The sequence below is a fragment of the Lissotriton helveticus genome, chromosome 4_1, assembly GCF_964261635.1.
Source record: "Lissotriton helveticus chromosome 4_1, aLisHel1.1, whole genome shotgun sequence".
Lineage (NCBI taxonomy): Eukaryota > Metazoa > Chordata > Amphibia > Caudata > Salamandridae > Lissotriton > Lissotriton helveticus.
The window spans coordinates 271,367,080-271,387,971 of NC_136063.1; the positions used below are offsets into that span (position 1 = coordinate 271,367,080).

General features: G+C 46.8%; 1 non-coding gene across 1 annotated transcript; it reads right to left on the reverse strand.

The window, feature by feature from the left end:
* Positions 1-19,268: 19,268 nt before the first annotated feature.
* LOC144829867 (U6 spliceosomal RNA) lies at positions 19,269-19,375 on the reverse strand. Its single transcript, XR_013610858.1, has one exon. It is a non-coding gene; the product is annotated as a U6 spliceosomal RNA (small nuclear RNA).
* Between the last annotated feature and the right edge of the window lie 1,517 nt (positions 19,376-20,892).

The window sequence follows — 20,892 nt, forward strand, 5'->3', positions numbered from 1 at the left end:
ATACGTTGTTCTCCGGAAGGTGTGCGTGTTATTTTAAATAAATTATTCAATGGTTGAGAGATCATGTCTTATCAATGAGGATGCCGCTCTGGCCTCCTTACATAGTGTGAAGAAGGAACACTTTTATTGTTCCTATTTCTTGCCTTCCATCATCACAAAGTCTCTAGAAAGAAATTACAATTTTGTAGACAGCAGGTTACCTACTTAGGTCACCTCCTGTCTAAGGGGGGGAAGTGCACTCACACCAGACCGCATTCAGATCATTTTAGACACTCCTGTACCCTGCACTCAGATGCCTTTCCCATGGACTACTGAATTCCAGAATGCTTTTCAGCAGTTATGTCACCCTCTATGTTCTGCACCAGTATTAGGAACCCCAGACTACACTAAGGCCTTTACACTCTATGTACACGAGGGGGACGGTTGTGCGCTTTGAGTTTTAGTACAGACACATGGTGATAAGCAGCGTCCTTGTGCATATTTCTCAGCTGTCCTTGATCCAGTTGCTCATGCGCTGCCTGGGTGTTTTCTAGCGGTGGCAGCAACGGCTGTGTCCATATGTCAAAGTGAGAGAATAGTCTTGTCACATACAGCCTGATTCATGAAGCTAAATTGCACTCGCAAAGGGCAAGATTCTCAGAATCTTGCCTTTTGCGAGTGCAATTTTGGCATTTGGGATTCACAATCCCAAATGCAAAAATCGCTAATGAAGAATTAGCTAATATGCGAGAATTAGCATTTAAGGAATCTCTATTAGAGATTCCTTAAATGCTATTCAGGACACTTTCAAAAATTGCGATTTTGCAAATTTGGGCCGCTATTTACCGAGAGGTCAGACCTCTCGGTAAATAGCAAAAACTTAGAAAAATGCTTTTAAAAGCATTTTTCTAAGTTGCATGTTGCACACACACATGTCCTTTGGACATGTGTGTGCGCAACACCTGTTCAAATGTGCATTTTAGGGGTGCTACAGGGTGTCCTTTGGACACCCCTGGCACCCTTAAAATCGCTATCTTATTTGCGAGTAGTAAATTGCTACTCGCAAATAAGGGATACTCCCCATTCATTCCTATGGGCCTTTTGGCCCATAGGAATGAATGGGGAGTTATTCCTTTTTTTGCGAGTAGCAATTTTCTACTCGCAAATAGAGAACATGTAGGAATCGCTATTTATTTAGCAATTCCTACATGAATACCGTTTTGCGTGTCCTCAATAGCGAGTCGCTATGATTCGCTATTAGGGCCACGCAAAACGGCCCGTACATGAATCAGGCTGATAGATTGCTTGTGCTAGTACTCCATTCAGTTGATACTCTGTTAAATCAAACGAAAGCACAACATTTGATTAGTGCCCGTTTGACAGGATATGAAATTATACATTTGGCCCCTCATATCACACCGAAAAGATGTTTGACTCTAAATCCTGCTACATTATTGCCATTTCCAGCTTCTCAGTCACAAGAGCTACATGACTGTATATCCCTTACTGAAGAACAAACAAAGGATTGTGTTGACCTACAAGATATACCTCTTTCTAACGTTGATGGGGAACTGTGGGTTGATGGGTCTTGCCTGAGGTTGCCTGATGGCACTACATCTGCTACTTATGCAATTACAACAATTTAGACAGTAGTTGAGAAAGCTCGCATCCCACAGAAGTCGGCTCAAGCAGCCGAGTTGATGGCACTGACGAGAGCATGTGAGCTTAGTACAGATCTACTTGTTAACATCTACACCGATAGCCGATATGCTTTTGGAGTTGCTCATGATTTTGGGCAACTCTGACAGGAAAGAGACTTTCTTACTTAACATGAGACACAAATAGTGCTTGGGGAATTAGTACATAATCTCCTTACTCTCTTGACATATCCTAAGAAAGTGGCCCTTGTTAAGTGTAGTGCACACAAGAAAGTTTCTGATTAAATAGGAAAAGGAAATGTCTTTGCAGACCACACAGCTTGTGAGACTGCAATGCAATGAAATACTACATCTATGTATGTAGTTAAGTCACAGGCTGAATGTTGGCATGATGCCAGACAAGAGGTGCTGGACATGCAACAATCTGCCTCTGTCGAATTAGACCTAGGAGGGAGCATTGAACGATGGAGGCTGTTGGAGGAATAAAGAAATGACAAAATGGAAGATACCCTCTGCCTATTTACATCCTATGATTCACATGGCACATGGGCCGGCACATGTTGGAGCATCCTCAATAGCAAAGCAACTTATGCAAGTTTGGGATCATTCAGAGATTGTCGGTACAGCTAAGAAACGAGTCCAGTCCTGTCAGATTTGTCTTCAGTATACTCCTGGAAAGGGAACTGTTGGAAATGGCACCTTTTGCAGGATTATCCCCAAATGTTTTGCTTCTTCCTCCCTTGTTTTTCATGACCTGTGGTTGTTGGCAATAGGACTCTGGGCACTTTACCACTGCTGATCAGTGCTGAAGTGCATATGTTCTCCCTGTAAATTATTAATGTGATTGGTTATCCATGATTGGCATATTTGTTTTACCTGTAAAGTCCCTAGTAAAGGGCACTGAGTGTGCCAGGGCTGGTAATTCAAATGCTACTAGTGGGCCTGCAGCACTGATTGTGCCACCCACCTGAGTAGCCCTAAAATGGTGTCTCAGGCCTGCCACCACAGTGCCTGTGCGCATTCTGTGAACTGCCATGTTGTCATGGTCAGGGTACACATTGACCAGGCCTGACCCTTCCCTTTTCTTACACATTGGACACCGCTATGGTAGGCCCAATGTACCCCCCTGGGCAGGGTGCAGTGTATGTGAAAGGTAGGACATGTACTAGTGTGGGTGACATGTCCTGATAGTGAAATACTGCCAATTTCGTTTTTCACTATTGAAAGGCCATCTTGCACATACAATAGAATGGGGAATGCTGTGTCCCATGTGCACCTGCACATCTCCTCATAGGAGCAAGATGGGAAGCGGAAGTCTGGTATCCCTGAACTCAGCATTTTTTAGGAAAAATGGTTTTTAAATTCAGTGTTTGAAAATAGCACTTTTAGAAAGTGGCTATTTTCCTGTTCAACCTTTCTGTGTGTCTCTGCCTGTTTGTGTATTGACTGTCTGGTTTGTGAGTGACAGGTGCTGGGGTGGCTCCAGGAGGCTGGGTGAGTCAGCACTAGACTGAATAGACCCATCTACATATAGAGTGGTGGGGAGGAGTAGCACCTGGGTCTGAATAGGGCTGTGCCTGCGTCCCACAATGCTGACTCCACCTCCTGCGATGCGTCTGATAGCCCTGGCCCACACTCACAAAGGAAGAAGACATGCCCTGGCAGAGGGCACCTAGAACTGGTTTGGACTTGGTACTGGACCTCTCATACATGTAAGATCTGAAAGAAACACGTTAGTGTTAGATTCCTTACCTTAGAATATCCCCAGTCGTCAGACTGGATCCGGAAAGTTTTCTTCAGCAGTACCCCTGCGCGTCCCTAGGCGTCGTCCGCAGATCCGCGTCAGTCGTCGACGTCGTGATCACCGGGATGACGTTGTCGGAGTACTTAGATGCCGCCCTCCGTGCTGACGTCGATTCTTCTTTTTTCCGCGCCAGCAAGCGCAGATCCGGGAAGAGCAGTACTCCAGTCAATTTTTGACTAACTTTTTGGATCACTTTTGATATCTTCTCGAGTCGACCATCGACTCGTGGTACCAGTAGGGATGCCTGGGTGTAAGGCTTGCGAGGACTGTCACCGCTTGATGTCGGTGACCGACCCACACCGTCTGTGCCTTTATTGTCTCGGGGCTGACCACGATGAAAAGTCGTGCCCCAACTGCCGGGTCTTGACCCCGAAGGCTAGATGGGAGCCATCCCGTAAGCGACTCGAGCTCCGGCAGTCGGCTCTGCGCCGCTCGAGGTCCTGGTCGAGGAGGAAGTCGAGGGACCAGTCGCAGAGCCGTGGTCATCACCGCTCGACGAGTCAACACCACTCGTTGGGCTCCAAGTCCTCAGGTAAGTCGAGGCACTCGAAAAAGAAGTCGAAGAGGCGTCATCGCTCTTCTGACTCACCCTGACGCTCTTGCGACTTGGCCGGGGGTTCGGGCAACACTGCCCCGCCGGAGCTTCAAGCGCCGCGTCCAGCTCCACACCAGCCTGTCCCTGGGCTGCACGTGACGCCGGAGGAGATACGGGACTTCCTTGTGGCCATGAGGACTCGCTTCCCTCTGTCGGACCCGCGGGTCTTCTGGGGAGTCCTAGCGGGCAGGCGGCTTCGGTGCCGTCAATAAAAGAAACGAAAGAGCGGCTGACTAAGGTTATGCATACAGTATTTCAAAGTATGAGAGGTAAGTTCAAAGATTGTGCACAGGACATCCAGAGTATGCCACACCAATTCTCTCTTGCAAAGCAGATCCAAAGTTCATATGAAAAAGGACGGTGCACCAAAGGGAGTAGTCGAAAGTTCCAGATCTTGATTCAAAAAAGTCTTTTATTAAATTTATTTCCCATTAAAACAGACTCCTCAGCCAACGCGTTTCGTTCTCATTGAACTTCGTCAGGGCTATTTAGGGTGAGGGAACAATTCCGTGTTGTTTTGGTTCGTTGCAGTACTGTTGAGATGTTGCCAAACACGGTAGTTCCAGATATGACCATATAATGGTATGCCACTCTATAAATAGATAGATATTCGTCCGTTCTCACTGTAATAGTAAATTTGAGTGCCAGTAGCCTGATAACTCTGGGGAGGTCCGTCCTACATTAGGGTCGTCTGTTCGTAATAGTCGCAGTGTCACGATCAAAGTACTTTGATCAAAGTACGACAGGTGAGCAATTCTCCTACGACCCGGCGCCATCTTTTTTCCCTGACTATCAGGAGATGGATGAGGAGGGGGACTGAGAGGGGTCTGAGAACCCTCTGGCACTGCAGTGTCAGTTGAGCCAGGACTGGGCAGACGAGCTACGGGAGGCCAGTGGTCTGGACACTTCGCCCGATATTGGATTCGTCTCTCCTCTCTCGTGGCTATGGAGGAGGGGACTGCTTACAGCAGGGTGTTGAACAGGGTGGCCAAGGCCTTTGCTCTTGAGATCCCTGTCGCGGCCGTGAGGACTAACCTCTTCACTGAGGTGCTCAAACCGCAGGCAAGCTCCTCTGAGCCTCTACTACCGTTTAACAAAGCCCTCACTGATGTTCTGTTGGGCACCTGGTCCAAGCCCTCCACAGGCCTCCCTGTGGATCGGAACGGGCCCGATGCCACTGCCCGGCCTAGGGTGACCCTAGCTTCCTGTCCGTTCACCCCAACCCCGAGAGCCTGGTGATCCAGGCCTCTACCTCCCAAACCACATTCCCGACCGCTCCTCCGCATCGGGAATCCAAAAGGTACGATCAGTTTGGAAAGAAACTGTTCTCCTTGAGTTTGGGGCTGCGGACTGTCAACATCGCCTGCCTTTTGGGCCGTTACACCCACTCCCTGTGGGATACGGTTGCGGAGGTGCTGCCACAGTGCCCGGAGGAGGCTCGGGCAAAGCTCGCCCAAGCCCTTGCGGAAGGGCGGGATGCAGCACACTATTCCATACGGTGTGGACTCGACACAACATACTCGCTGGGTAGGGCGATTGCAACGACGGTAGCGGTTCGCCACCACGCCTGGCTGAGGTCCGCCAACTTTTTGGGCGATGTCCAGGCCACCGTCATGGACATGCCCTTTGATGGCCGTCGCCTCTTTGGCGACAAGGCGGATAGTGCGCTGGAGCGTTTTAAGAACTCCAGGGCTACGGCCAAGTCCTTGGGCCTAGGCCAACGCCAGCAAACTTCTGCTTTTCGCTCCTTTCGTGGCCAAGGAAGGGGTGCCCCCACACGTCCAGCCAGCCAGCCACAGACCCAGGCTCAACGTGGTCGCAGACGTTGTTACCGACATGGTGGTACCGGGGGACACCGGCAGGGTCAGTCCACACCCGCCCCTGCAGCATCTGCCTCTAAGCCTTCCTAGTCCGGCAGTTCAGGCCCATGTGTCGCCAGTGGGGGCAGGGTCCGCCATCACCTCCCCCACTGGCGTACCATGACGTCGGATAGGTGGGTGCTGCAAATCGTCCGAATGGGCTACTCCTTCCCCTTCGAGGCGACCACTCCTGCCGTGCCACCGCAGTACCACCACATGTCGGGGGATCACTTGCTACTTCTGCAGGTGGAAGTTATTGCCCTCTTGGCCAAGGGGGCCATCGAGCACGTTCCTGGGCCAGAAGTAGAATGTGGTTGCTATTCCCACTACTTTCTGGAACCCAAGAAGGGCAAAGGTGGCCTACGCCCTATCTTGGACCTACGGAGCGTCAACGACTTCCTCTGGAAGGAGAAGTTCAAGATGCCGACTTTGGCTCCGGTCCTAGCTGCCCTTGACCCAGGAGACTGGATGGTAGCGTTGGACTATCAGAACGTGTATTTCCACATCCCACCGGCGTTACCTGCGGTTCACGGTAGGCCATGAGCACTTTCAGTTTACCGTGCTCCCGTTCGGCCTTACCAGCGCCCCACGGGTGTTCACGAAAGTGATGGCGGTGGTCGCAGCTCATCACAGATTAGGGGTTTCAGTCTTCCCCTATCTCGACGATTGGTTGTTGAAGGCGGGCTCACCCCAGACAGTATTCTCCCACCTCCAGACTACGGCTGTCCTCCTGCACTTGCTGGGGTTCTCCATCAACGTGCCGAAGTCACACCTGTGCCCCTCTCAGAAGCTCCTTTTCATCTGAGCGGTACTGGACTCAGCGCAGTTTCGGGTTTATCCCCCTGATCAGCGGTTTCGGGATATTCAGGCTCTGATTCCGATCTTTCAACCTTTATCCCAGGTCTCGGTCAGGTTGACGCTGCGGCTCCTGGGGGTGATGGCCTCCTGCATCCTTCTAGTGCATCACGCCAGGTGGTGGATGCGGGCTCTGCAGTGGGACCTAAAGTTTCAGTGGGCACAGCATCAGGGCAACCTGTCCGACCACGTCCTGATCTCGGAGGGCACTGCGAGCCAGTTGCAGTGGTGGCTCACGTACCGCGATTGGGTCAGTGGCAGATCTCTTTCCCTTCCCCAACTGGAGCACGTAGTAGTGACAGATGCGTCCCTCCTGGGATGGGGGGGTCCACATGGGAGAGAGGGAGATCAGAGGCCTCTGGTCTCCGGCGGAGTCCCGGCTCCATATCAACCTTCTGGAGCTGCGGGCGATCCGTCTTGCACTAAAGGTATTCCATCCCTCTGTCCGGGGAAGTGTAGTGGAGGTGTTCATGGACAACACCTCCACCATGTGGTACTGCAACAAACAGGGCGGGATGGGGTCATGGACCCTCTGTCAGAAGGCTCTGCGCCTCTGAACATGGCTGTAACACTAGGGCGTCACCCTGGTGGTTCAACACCTGGCAGGTTCCCTGAACTGCAGGGCGGACGAACTCAGCCATAGGTGCATGATGGATCACGAATGGCGTCTGAACTCTGACGTGGTGCAAGGTCTCTTTAATCAGTGAGGAGAGCCTTGGTTAGATCTATTCCCCACCTAAGAGAACGCGCAATGTCATCAGTTCTGCACGTTGGAATTTCCAAGGCGGCACTCGCTTGGCGACTCTTTTCATTGCGAGTGGAACTGCGGTCTGTTGTACGCCTTTCCGCCTATACCAGTTCTGCCCAGAGTGCTGAAGATCATCAGGATAGACCGGGCCCAAGTCATCCTTGTGGCTCCGGACTGGGCACGAAGATACTGGTATCCCGAGCTACTCAGCATGTCAGTCGATCCCCAGATTTGTCTGCCTCTTCAGGAGGACCTTCTGTCGCAACAGCAGGGGATGGTCCCCCACCCAAACCTGTCCAGTCTCCACCGTAATGTGTGGAGATTGAGCGGCGACTGTTGAGGCCATTTGACTTGCCTCCTGAAGTCTGTGATGTGAGTCTGGCAGCCAGGCGTCCCTCCACAAAAAACGTATACGCCTGTAGGTGGAACAAATTTGTGGCATGGTGCACAGCAAAGGCTGTGGATCCACTCTGCCCCCCTTTCAGAGGTTCTCCTCTTCCTTCTGCATCTTGCCCAGCAGGGCTCTGCTCTGGGCACTATCAAGCGATACAAAAGAGGATGATGGACGGAGCGTTTGAACAAATCAAACACTCACCCCCAGTCAACTGATCTGGGTTTAATCCATCACCATTCTTTAGTTCACTCAGCCACCCCAGTTCAGACATGGCTATATGCAAATCAGTCTGACCCTGTGCCTCATGGGAACAGTCCAGCCTGAACTGCCAAGCCATGTTTTCCCTGGACCGGAAACAAGCATCCTGGGACCGGTTTCGGATTCATAATCCTCATCAGCCAGGCTGTCTTGAATCCAGTGGCCAAGTGAACAAGGGACTCACGTCTAAGCATACCCTGCCACACTTAGGGCGAACAAAGCGATACAAAAGGGGATGATGGGCTATCTTGAATCCAGTGGCCAAGTGAACAAGGGACTCACGTCTGAGCATACCCTGCCACACTTAGGGCGAACAAAGCCTTCCTAGTCCGACATTTCAGGCCCATGTGGTAGTTCGGACTGGACTGTTCCCATGAGGCAGAGGGTCAGAGCTGATTTGCATATAGCCAGTGTCTAACCCAGGGTGGTGTGGAGTGCAAAAAAAGATGGATTTAGGCCCAGATCCTTGTACTGGGGTGTATGTATAACATTGTTCTACATTCTGTCCATCAACTGTGTTTTTTGCAATTTTCACCCCGAGTGGGCTGGGTATGCTCAGACGTGAGTCCCAGGCTCTCCACACCACTGGAGTCAAGCTATCCAGGCTGAATGAAGGCTGACAGCCAGAAACCGGTCCTTGGATGCTTGATTCCGGTCTGGGACAGACATGGCTTGGTAGTTCGGACTGGACTGTTCCCATGAGGCACAGGGTCAGAGCTGATTTGCATATTGTCAGTGTCTAACCCAGGGTGGTGTGGAGTGCAAAGAAACGATGGATTTAGGCCCAGATCCTTGTACTGGGGTGAATGTATGACATTGTTCTACATTCTGTCCATCAACTGTGTTTTTTGTACTGGGCACCATCAAGGGCTACCTCTCTGCCGGTTCTGCCTTCTTAAAGCTTCCTGATCTGCCTTCTCTTTTCAAGTCCCCTGTTGTAAATAGATTCTTGAAAGGCATCACACAAATGTTTCCTCCTGTTCTCTTCGTGATGCCTCAGTGGGACTTGAATCTTGTTCTGACTTTTCTGATGTGCGCTCCCTTTGAACCACTTCATAACTGTCCTCTTCGTCTTCTGACTCTTAAAACTGCATTCCTGGTTGCCATCACCTCTGCCAGGAGATTGAGTGAGCTCCAGGCTCTATCTTCTAAACCTCCTTTCCTCTCTGTCCATCCGGATAAAGTTGCTCTGAGGACTCGTCCTTCTTCTCTGCCCAAGGTGGTCACAGCCTTTCACATCGGGCAGTCCATCACCTTGCCCGCCTTCTTTCCGCCTCCGCATCCTTCAAAGGAGGGAGAGAGGCTCCATCGTCTGGACCCAAAACGTGTGCTCTCCTGTCTAGATCGCACACGCCAGTTCCGAGTGGACGACCAGCTCTTTGTTGGTTACGTGGGTGCTAAGAAGGGACGGGTGGTGCACAAGCGGACCATCTCTTGGTGGGTCGTTTTGTTCATCAAGGTTTGCTACTCCTTTGCGAAAAAGGAGCCTCCTGTTGGGCTGCGCGCCCATTCCACTCGGGCCACAGCGGCTACTACTGCCCTGGGTCGGGGAGTCCCCTTGCAGGACATCTATCAGGCAGCTACGTGGGCCTCGCTGCACACGTTTGCTAGACACTACTGCCTGGACAGCCAAGTCCGGAGAGATGGCTTTTTCGGCCAGTCTGTTCTCCAGGACTTTCTGGTGTGATCTTGGTTCGCAGACCCACCACCGGGGTTGGTATTGCTGGGGTATCTATTCTAAGGTAAGGAATCTAACACTAACGTGTTTCTTTCCGATGCACAAGTTACTTACCTTCTGTAATGATATATCTGTAGGAAACATTAGTTAGTGTTCGATTCCTTACCGTCCCACCCATCCTCCCCATTCTGCGAACCGATATCTAGGGTTAAGGACATCCCTTTCAGGGCCCTAGTTTCATGGCACCAGTGTCGGTTTCTTTCATGGCTCTGCGTTACTGGCGCGGAAAGCTATGTACAGAACTGACATCAGCGCACAAGGGTGGCGTCTAAGTACTCCGACGTCATCCTGGTGATCATGATGCCGACGACGGACGCGGAGGGGCAGACGACGCCTAGCGACGCGCAAGGGTACTGCTGACGAAATCTTTCCAGATCCAGTCTGACGCCTGGGGATATTCGAAGGTAAGGAATTTAACACTAACTAACGTTTCTTACAGATATATTGTTACCGAAGGTAAGTAACTTGTGCAACAAAGACTTTTGGAGTATAAAAGTAAGAGCTGAAACTCCAGTAAAATTAGACTACTTCTGCAATCAAGAGGAATCCCTGCCCAAGGAGATCAGCTGAAGAGACTGCGGAGGACTGCCCTTGCTGTGTGTTCTGGGGCTGACCTGCAGTTTGCTGTTTTCACTGAGGAAGAGGACAAGGGGGACTTTGCTGTGTCCCCCCACCTGCTTGAAAAAGGAACTTTGCTGTGTCCAAGTGTGTCCGAGGCCATTATAAAAATGGGTTAACCCAAAATGGTTCGAGGACCTGGGTAGTTAGTAGTATCAAAAACAGTGGTCCCAACCGACAGTTAAAGATCAACTAAATGTATTCTTACAATCAATACTTATTGTTTATGAGCAATCAAAATATTCTGCTCTAAAGAATCAATCAACTACTACTTTACAAAAGAAACAAAGGAAAAGTAACAGCACCCTGACATATCAACCCAGGTTGAACACAAGGAGTTTAATAAATCACTCCATCGCACATATTTATATACATTTTTACATAATTACATTAACGGTATGAAGAAGCAGAATTGCTAAGACCGTGCAAGAAAAAGAAGAAAGTGCAGTGATTAGAAAAGGGTGAACAGGCTAATCAGAATCAGTGACAAAGAATTGTTATATACACAATTTATAATGGTTCAAAACATAGGCTGGTAAACAAATATACAGCCCTTTTTAGGCAAACGGCCACTACTAATTAATTCACTCTGGATTCATATATACAGTCTTAAATCACATGTATAATGCAGTTGGAAAATAGTGGACCATTTCACAATATTAAAAAAGCGTCGACGTTTCGACCCGACTGTGGCCTCGTGGGTAATTGGGGGCCTCGACCTGCGGGTCTTCCTCAGGACATGAAAAGCACCACCTTCATACCGTAGAAGAGTCGTTATCGTCAACCCAAAGAAACTTTTGTGGGTGGCCTGGTCCTCTGGTGATGGTAATCAATCGATGTATCTCGGCAGTAAATTGAGATCCCTACTATCCAGTTAGGGATTTTAAGGCGTATCCAAATAATTTCCTATTTGTGCAATGCGTTATCATGTATGGCCACGCATGCAGTCAACCAGTTGGGGCGAGTCAATCTTGTTCGTAAAGAAGCATTTAATCCCACTGCGTTGTACTAGGTAGCAGACCCTTTGAGGTTAAGTGGCATTAAATGCTTCTTTACGAACAAGATTGACTCGCCCCCAACTGGTTGACTGCATGCGTGGCCATACATGATAACGCGTTGCACAAATAGGAAATTATTTGGATACGCCTTAAAATCCCTAACTGGATAGTAGGGATCTCAATTTACTGCCGAGATACATTGATTGATTACCATCACCAGAGGACCAGGCCACCCACAAAAGTTTCTTTGGGTTGACGATAACGACTCTTCTACGGTATGAAGGTGGTGCTTTTTATGTCCTGAGGAAGACCCGCAGGTTGAGGCCCCCCAATTACCCACGAGGCCACAGTAGGGTCGAAACGTCGACGCTTTTTTAATATTGCGAACTGGTCCACTATTTTCCAACTGCATTATACATGTGATTTAAGACTGTATATATGAATCCAGAGTGAATTAATTAGTAGTGGCCGTTTGCCTAAAAAGGGCTGTATATTTGTTTACCAGCCTATGTTTTGAACCATTATAAATTATGTATATAACAATTCTTTGTCACTGATTCTGATTAGCCTGTTCACCCTTTTCTAATCACTGCACTTTCTTCTTTTTCTTGCACGGTCTTAGCAATTCTGCTTCTTCATACCGTTAATGTAATTATGTAAAAATGTATATAAATATGTGCGATGGAGTGATTTATTAAACTCCTTGTGTTCAACCTGGGTTGATATGTCAGGGTGCTGTTACTTTTCCTTCGTTTCTTTTGTAAAGTAGTAGTTGATTGATTCTTTAGAGCAGAATATTTTGATTGCTCATAAACAATAAGTATTGATTGTAAGAATACATTTAGTTGATCTTTAACTGTCGGTTGGGACCACAAAAGTGTCCAAGGGCCTGATGAGAGCTGGCCTCCTGTTTCAGGAAAACTCCGGTATATAAAAGTTTTCCAAAGGGTCATCTACTCAGTGCTTTGTGCGTCTGTTTTGCACCCAGTGTGTTTTATGAGGCGTCTGAGAAGTCCTGCGCTATCTGAAACCTGGAACGGCCGTGGGGCGTGTGCTGTGTGATCGGAGACAGCCTAGACCCCACCTGTGCGAGTTGCAGCGTGACCCACGAAGCGCTGCTATTCTCATTAGCTCGAGCTGTTCTCTACAAGAAGCTACGAGCCTTTCACCCGTGCCTCCACTTGCTCAAGAAGGATTGCCAGATTTCCCCGCCACCGGCTGGATTGCAGAACCGATTAACCCTTCCTTCTGAGCAGCTGCAACGTGCTGACTCCAGAGCCGCTCCAAACCCCCTGTGTCTCGTCAGTGCCTACGGCCCCGAGCTCGAGGAGGAGATCGCACTGCAGCAGGAGCCGCGGCGAGACATTGCCTAGCAACGTGGGTCAAGCACAGCGGGAGAGCGGGCGTGCTCTCTCTCGCAGGCCGAGACCTGCGTCCTACAGGAAGTCGTTGAGAGTCTGGGTGGCCGTCCAAAAAGACCAGAGGTGCCAGGAAGAGGCCAAACACCTTGGGTAACCACCGGACTGAAATTTGGGACCGCAGAGTGTGTGGTGTTGCCAGGGGGCAGGTTGCTGGCTGAACAGGGCTGGAGTTTAGAGATCAGCTGTGCTGAAGTGGGGCAGGAGTTACACCTCCCGCCTCCATGCATTGAATTTAGAGACAGATTGCGGTAGTACCGGGGTCTGTGCTCCAAGACAACCTGGGTCACCTAAAAGTATACCGGGGGCATATTGCCGCAACTGACTGCACCAGGAGTTGAGGGCTCCCCTTTTCTTTCTTTAACCCACGCATACGGCCGGCACTGACCCAGCAGACAAGTTGCAATACCGGGGCCTCCTCATCGGAGCTTGTGTTGACGACAAGTTAGGGGGCACATGCATTTCACCACTGCGTGCTTAGCCTTTAGAACAGCACGGTCTAAGTAAACAACCTTGGTTTTAGGAGAAGCCTTTCAGACGTCTGGAACAGCTGGTTTACATTGGTTTAGAGACATGCAGAACAAAGCACGTTAATTTCTATCAAGCACATTAACAAAGTGAACGTTTTTCAAGAGACCATTTCTAATGAAGGAGTACTTTGTGCATTTTTGGGCATTTGTGATCTAACCTATACTATATAAAGAAACTTTATTTTTTATAACCACCTGTGTGGTGTCAATTTGTGGTGTTTCACAGTGTTATTGTCGGTGTTGGTGCAAACACTTTACACATTGACTTGGGTATAAGCCTGTCTGCTCGTGCCAAGCTACCAAGGGGTTGGGCAGGGGTTATCAACAGTGTGTTTCCCCCCTGACTAGAGTGGTGGTTTCTGCCTGGCTTTGGTGCAAGCCTCAGCCAACCAGAAATTCCATTTCTAACAGGAACACAAACTCCAGCAGGAGGTTTGCAATACCTTCTGCTCCTTTTGAGGTTCTGCAAATGGATTATATCCAGCTTGAACACTGTAATAAACATGGCTTGGCAGTTCGGCTGGACTGTTCCCATGAGGCACAGGGTCAAGACTGATTTGCATATAGCCATGTCTTAACTGGGGTGGTGTGGTGAGCAAAATAACGATAGATTAAACCCAGATCTGTGACTGGGGGTGAAAGTTTTGCTATTGTGCAACATTCCGTCCATCAATTGTTGTTTTTGCAGGTTTCACACAATGGCTCCTGTAGAGCCTAGTTTGTATTGTTATGGGCCTCTGAAGTTGCTAACATTACTTATGCTGATGTGGGAAGACTAAACTTTCAGTTAAATAGAGCTTGTTACCCTGATGAGGAAGGAGATCCACACGCTAAAGGAACTGTATGAGAAATGGAGGAGTATCATGGAGGAAATTACTCTGTGCACTATGTTTTCCCTAACACTCTAACTATCAAGGGTAATGGACCTTGTTATAGCTGTTACTAGAGCTCGAGCAGACCTTTGTGTGAGCAGTATTGGCAGTATCCCTGTGGGAAAAAGTGACTGTACTAGAACATTGAACATTACTGGAATAAACAATAGTCGTTTTTGGTCGTCTCATAACACCTATTTCATTTGTGGAAGTAAAGGATATTACGACCTACCTATTGGGTGGTCAGGTAGCTGCTTTGTGTCCTATTTGCTACCACCTATGTTTTTGGCACCTGCAACCTACCATAACGACTATAAACTGTATAATGACATTCCTAAGAGCCGATTCAAGAGGATAATAAACAATGATGAGGTGGATCAAACTGATACTGCACTGCAGCAGTATGTTGAATTTAATTTGTGACTATACTTCTTTAATGGTGCGGCCTTAACCCCTTCGATGCTCATGACGGAACGGTTCCATCATGAGCATCGGTCGCGCTGTGCTCATGATGGAACCGTTCTGTCATGACCACACCCGTGATTGGAATGTTCAGCACCGGGGGGGAATCGGCGCCGCAGGCAAGGTGTTAAACAGCAGAAAGATAACATGCTTGACATGTGTTGTAGAGGCTGTAACCAATCTGACAGCCATGACACTTGGAAATATCACAGAAGAACTACAAATTACGAGAATTGTGGTGCTCGAAAACAGGATGGTCCTCGATGTCATCCTTGCCGAACGTGGTGGAGCATGCTGCATCATTGGAAGCAGCTGCTGTGTGTATATACCTGACCATGCCCCTTCAGTTTTTGATGCGATTTCCAAAATGCACAAAATAGCCACTGAAATTCATCAGGATTCAGGGACATGGACTTTGACTGGATGGCTATGGACTGTGTTTACTGTATAGGGCTGGAAATTACTATCAGTTCTATGTATATCTGCTGCAATACTTTTAATTTCTTGCTTATGTACTCAAAGTGTCCCAATGATCTGTTCCCTTTGTATTTCTGCTTGTACCTCATGTATACCGACTAAATGAAACGTCACAAATGTAAATGCTTGCTTGGCAATGGCCAAGAAATTACTGAATTAATGTAGATAGATGTGCATGATGTATTCCGTACCCTCAAAAGTATAGGAAGATGACTTCAGCATATGCTAAAAGGGCCGTCTGTGGAAATCGTAGATAATCTCTGTTAGCATAGGCTGAAACCATCTTGTTTGTGGCATCCATTTTTGTCAGCTATGTAATTCTTCCATCTTCACTGCTGCTTGCCTTTCAATTCTACTTGTGTCATCAGCTTTAGTTAACTCCTTCAGTACTGAGCCAGAGCAATGTATGAGCTAAGAAAGGCATGTAACTGATAGAATGCACCTGTTTGAGAATGTAACTGTCTACCATTTCCTACTGATGTAAGCAGTTCCGTTTCCCCTCCCACTCTGCTAAGTGATATCCATCTGCCCATGTTTGTTGGTAGCTATTCCTGTGAATGCTTGTACCTTCTATTTGACTCTACATGCTTACTCTGCAACAAATTCAGTATAAAAGGCCCATGGTCTGTGTATTCAAGCCACTACCTCCTGGAACACTTGAGGACGTTTCATTGACATGGTCTCACTCATGAGTGAATAAACTTGTTATTTTGAATTTCAGCTTCAGTGTCAGTCTCTATTTTGTTTGTCTAAGGACCCGTGAACAAAGAGAAGGACGAACCCTGCACCGTTGTGCCCCTAAAAAGGCATATTTCCACATCAGGGCCTGGCTTGTGGTGCAGCCCTGCTTCCAACCCTCTTTTGGTAACCCCTATTGCATTGCTCTTTGAGTGGTCAAGCAGAGGAAGAGTTCCTTTTTTTTGGATTCACAGACCCCACTTTAGATTTGCGAACCCACACTGGCTCACTAAACCACGCTGGATCATGGACTTCCACAGGTTCCCTTGATCCAGTAGTGTGAATGTGAATCCCGCAGAAGGTCTAACATGAGTCCAGGAGTTTTTGATGTGGGTTCACTGACCTCAAGTCAGGGACAGAGAACTTTGGATCTGCAAACCATTCCTCTGTCTGCAAACCCCACAATAGTTGTTTTTTTCCAAATTTGGCTTAAGGTGGGGATTCTCTTTGACCCCAACACCCTCCATTTCAGTCACCTTGCAAAGGGATGCTACCCTTGCACCATTAATACTCCTGCATTTTAATCTTTTAGGACAGAGTCCCAAAGTCCTGAAATGGTAGATGCGACATTTTTCCAAAGTTGCTGTCATCCAATCCGAGTACTTCATTTCCGCAGACCCTGCTTTAGGTCTCGGCTGCCTAAAATGGATGTTGAGACAAAATCTTACTTCATCCAGTCAGATTTTAATTATTTTTTTTTGTTGGGTCTGTGATCTCAGTGGGCAAACAGTCCAGATATCCCTACATTTTTAATCCTTTCAAGCCCACTCAAAAGCATTATTTAAACATTAATTTATTAGGCTACTTAACAGATTTGCAACAAACCAAGAAAATGGCACTTCCTTTAGTGAAGGTTTACTATAATGACAAGTTTGGTGTCATTCCATAAACCATTTGTTTTCTGTATCAAAGGCAAGATTCACATCATATAGGAATTAAAATGAGAATATTCTTTTTTTTTTACACTCCTTTTCTTTGCTACCTCCTATTGATCTGCTTGAAATTTGCCATGACATAACAGATGAGGGTATTTTTTTTTTTTATTTGTATAGATTTTTCAAATGACTCCAAAGTTATTAAGAAAAAAAAAAGTATTTTCAAAAGAAGCTCTGACTTAACCATAACATACAAAGGCACTATTGGTGCCTCTGTTAAATATACAGTATATTTCCACTGAAAATAACTAAAGCTAGTTATGTTATGATTAGCTTTAAATAGATATAAAAAAACAAAACTTAAGTTAATGAAAAAAAACACAGCTACGGTGGAGTTAATTCACAAGAAGTCCATAACTTGCACGACAGCTGACGAAATGAAACATTTGAATTTGTTATAAATGTGTTTTATCGCCATATTGAAAAGTAAATATGTTGACCGTAAAGTATGTCTTGCTTTTACAGTGTTGTATTTATCATGGTCGAGGGGAAGTGGGGTTTGCCATGTTTGAGAAAGGCACTGATGCTGAAACACGTTGTGTTTCTGCACTAATAACTCCTGTAACTGCATCCTAATGAGTGCCTTCACGTCTTCTTTGAAGTACTACTACATATTAAGAGCAGGATTGTCGCCTCGGTTGAAAGATTACTGACGCCGCTTGGCAGGAGGACTCCAAGTTGAAGGTCGATCAATTTTTGTTGGCTAAACCAGATATTTTTCTGGTGAATGGGTTCAGCTAATTCTGCGTAAAGCCATAAAGTAGGGTTCTTTTACAGCATGCATGAAAACAGGCTCCCACAACCGAGGAGTTGCTATTTAAGCATCAGTGAATGACACAAAAAGATTACTTACTTTGGCTCACCCCGAGCCTTGATTTCATAAGTCTCCATATTGTTTTCTGATTTTTTTATTTTTTTTATTTTACACTCTGGTTGCGTCACAAGATCATGGTAGATATTTAAGAAATGTTAGTCTCATTTCTCCATACATATTTTGGTTGATTACATTTTGTCTTTAAATATCCATAATTAACTTTTAAAACCAGCATTTGCAATGCAATAGGTCTCGTATTTTGGAACGTTGACCTATTGGTATTGTAAATTACAATGCCTTTTATTTATGTGTTGTTTCTAAACACGTAAATAAAAGGCATTGTAATTTACAGTGCTTATAGCACAAAAACTTGCAATTGCGAGACCTATTGCATTGCAAATGCTTGTTCACTTGTGTCACTAGAGTGAGGCCTACAGACTCACTCACTTTTAAAGTTCAGCTGCTGTGTGCTTAAGACACCCATGGCCAGCATTAGTAAGATGTGAGTCCTTTGCAGTGTGGGAGTGGTGACTGCACTGGTTGCATGTGTGCCTGTGAAGGGTACGATATAGGGGTAGAGCAGTGCTGTGCAGTGCATGCATGGTGAGTCCGTGTGCATACAATGTGAACCGCTACTAACGTACATCTCAGCATCGTACTCTCGGTGTGAGCATATGGCGGTCACCAGTGCACCACAAGTCTATTGTATTCTAGTTGCATTTATATAGCGCTTCATACCCCTAAAAGGGCGCCGAAACATATAAGCCAACAGGTAGCACAACATTCCATTTGAGCACTTGGATGGAAGAGTTTGAGCCTTTAACGTGGCCTACTTGAGAAGTGTTTTGTGTGTAGAAACAAAGTCTAACTCATCTGTGCATCCTACGACGTGGGCAAATAAAGAATAGCTCATCTTATTTATTATTATAAATGATATATTCATAAATGACAAATGGACCATGTCTTTCGTTGCACCTTAAGGCAATCCTGGCTTCCTGTGACTTGTATTATAAGAAGGGGCTTAAGATGTCAGGCTGAAAAGTGACGATGGATTTAAAGGTAAAACCGAGAAGAGAAATCACACGCAGGGCCTCTGTGGGCCCCAGGGGCGCACAAACACTGAGCATGGCAAGGATTCACTCCAGGGCTGCACCATCGGTAGATCAGCAGAACAGCTCCAAACTCCCGACTCTGAAAACAAACTGCGTCAATTTTAGTACCTAAAACCACACAATGGGAATATAGAAATACATTTCACGTTGGTGACACTGTCGGTCAACTATTTGTTGAATAAAAAAAACACAGTCTCAGTCATAAAAGCTCTACGCAATGTATATTCTTACTTAATATCTCGTCTATGCCGGTGTCACAATAACATACACAAATATTTTAAAAGGAAAGTTGTAGCTCTTCTATTCGTGTCAAAATTCAAACGACGGGGTGATTATATGGGAGGGCCCTTAATGTCTCAGTTATATAGTGATAATTAATTATTGATAAATATCATGAGACGTGGAGCAAAATATGGAACGCTTCACGAATTTGCGTGTCATCCTTGCGCAGGGGCCATGCTAATCTTCTCCGTATCGTTCCAATTTTAGTATATGTGCTGCCGAAGCGAGCACAACGTTAATGCTTTACACAGCGCTATATAAAGTTGAATTTTCAAACACTTACTTACTAAGGGCGCTTTTATCTTATTACAAACTGTGAGTATTGCACTTATAGTAGTTTCCTTTCAACATGCATACATGCTTTCTACCTCTCAAAAAAGTGAACGTGAGGAAAAAACCGGCATTACATATGTTGCAGCGCAGATGCATTATGGGCATGCAAATGCAGTAAATTACGTCACCGTCCAGGCTCGTCGTACTCTACAGAAGGCAAAACACGTGGAACAGCAAGAATTAGAGAAGGAACTATAACGGCTGTGAACTTCCGCTTAATTACCAAATTAAAAAGGTCCAATTCTCTCAAGAACAATGTTAACTTGGAATATCTTGGACTCAGCTACAACTATTTGTGAGATAAAATGGACGTGGAATACTACCCCGAGGGTCTCGTGGAGGAGCGCGGACTCTGAGGGCTCCCAGGACACCTGCTTCCGGCAGGGAGCAACTCTTGGGGCTCCTCACGCCCCTTCCCTGATAGGATCCAGCAACATAATCTGCTTTAAAAATCCAAGCATGCCAAGTGCTGCTGGGGAAACATCCAAACGCGACGAAGGGAAATGCAGGGCGCGGGGCCGCGAGCAAAGCACGAAAAAAGAATGTCAAGGACTGTGATGGTATGCAGTGCACAGTTACATCGTAGAGTTGCAACCTCCCAGGACAAGCATTTGCAATGCAATCCGTCTCGCCTTTGAGACCTTATATGCATTTAGCTTTGCAGCACATTAGCCTGGGTGCTGCCCTTTTCTTGTCGGACGGGGCTGGTGACTTGCCAGGCAAAAATGGCAACATCACATACACTCTCTGATACAATATAAAGCATCACTTAAATATAATTTCCTTAAATAACGTAAGACAGTAATGAATCTTAATATATTATATAATAATTAAAGAAGTATAAACTATGGACAGCATATCAGGCGCTGTACCGTATTGGAATGCAATAGTTCTAAGTATTATATAAGGCTTCGACCTGTTACACCTCATGCGCTCCAGCATTTTATTTATTTATTTATTTATTTGATTTATATAGCACACTATAACCCAGAGGTCTCTAGGCGCTTTGACAGGATTCACAGGCAATTCAAAGGCTACAGCATATTTGATCATTTAGGAATAGCCCCATGCTTGCTGAAACAACACTGTTTTTAATTTCTTTCTGAAAGACCAGGGCACAAGTCCTATAAAAAGAAGTTGGGGGACGGATAGTATACAAATGGGCTCGTGACGTCACGTGCTAAACGTGTCCCGGTGTCTGAAATTTACACCGGGACAAGTTCAGCATATTTCTGTGGAGCCCAGCTTTTTGGCAGGGGGGACGGCATCCACCCTGTGAAAAGAGTGGGGGGACGCCGTCCACCCGCGTGGACCCCCGACTCGAGCCCTGTGAAAGACATTAACTTAATATCCTTTCGCAGATCCAGAGGCAGTTTATTCCATAGCGCTGGTAGGGTGTGTGAGAACGCACGACC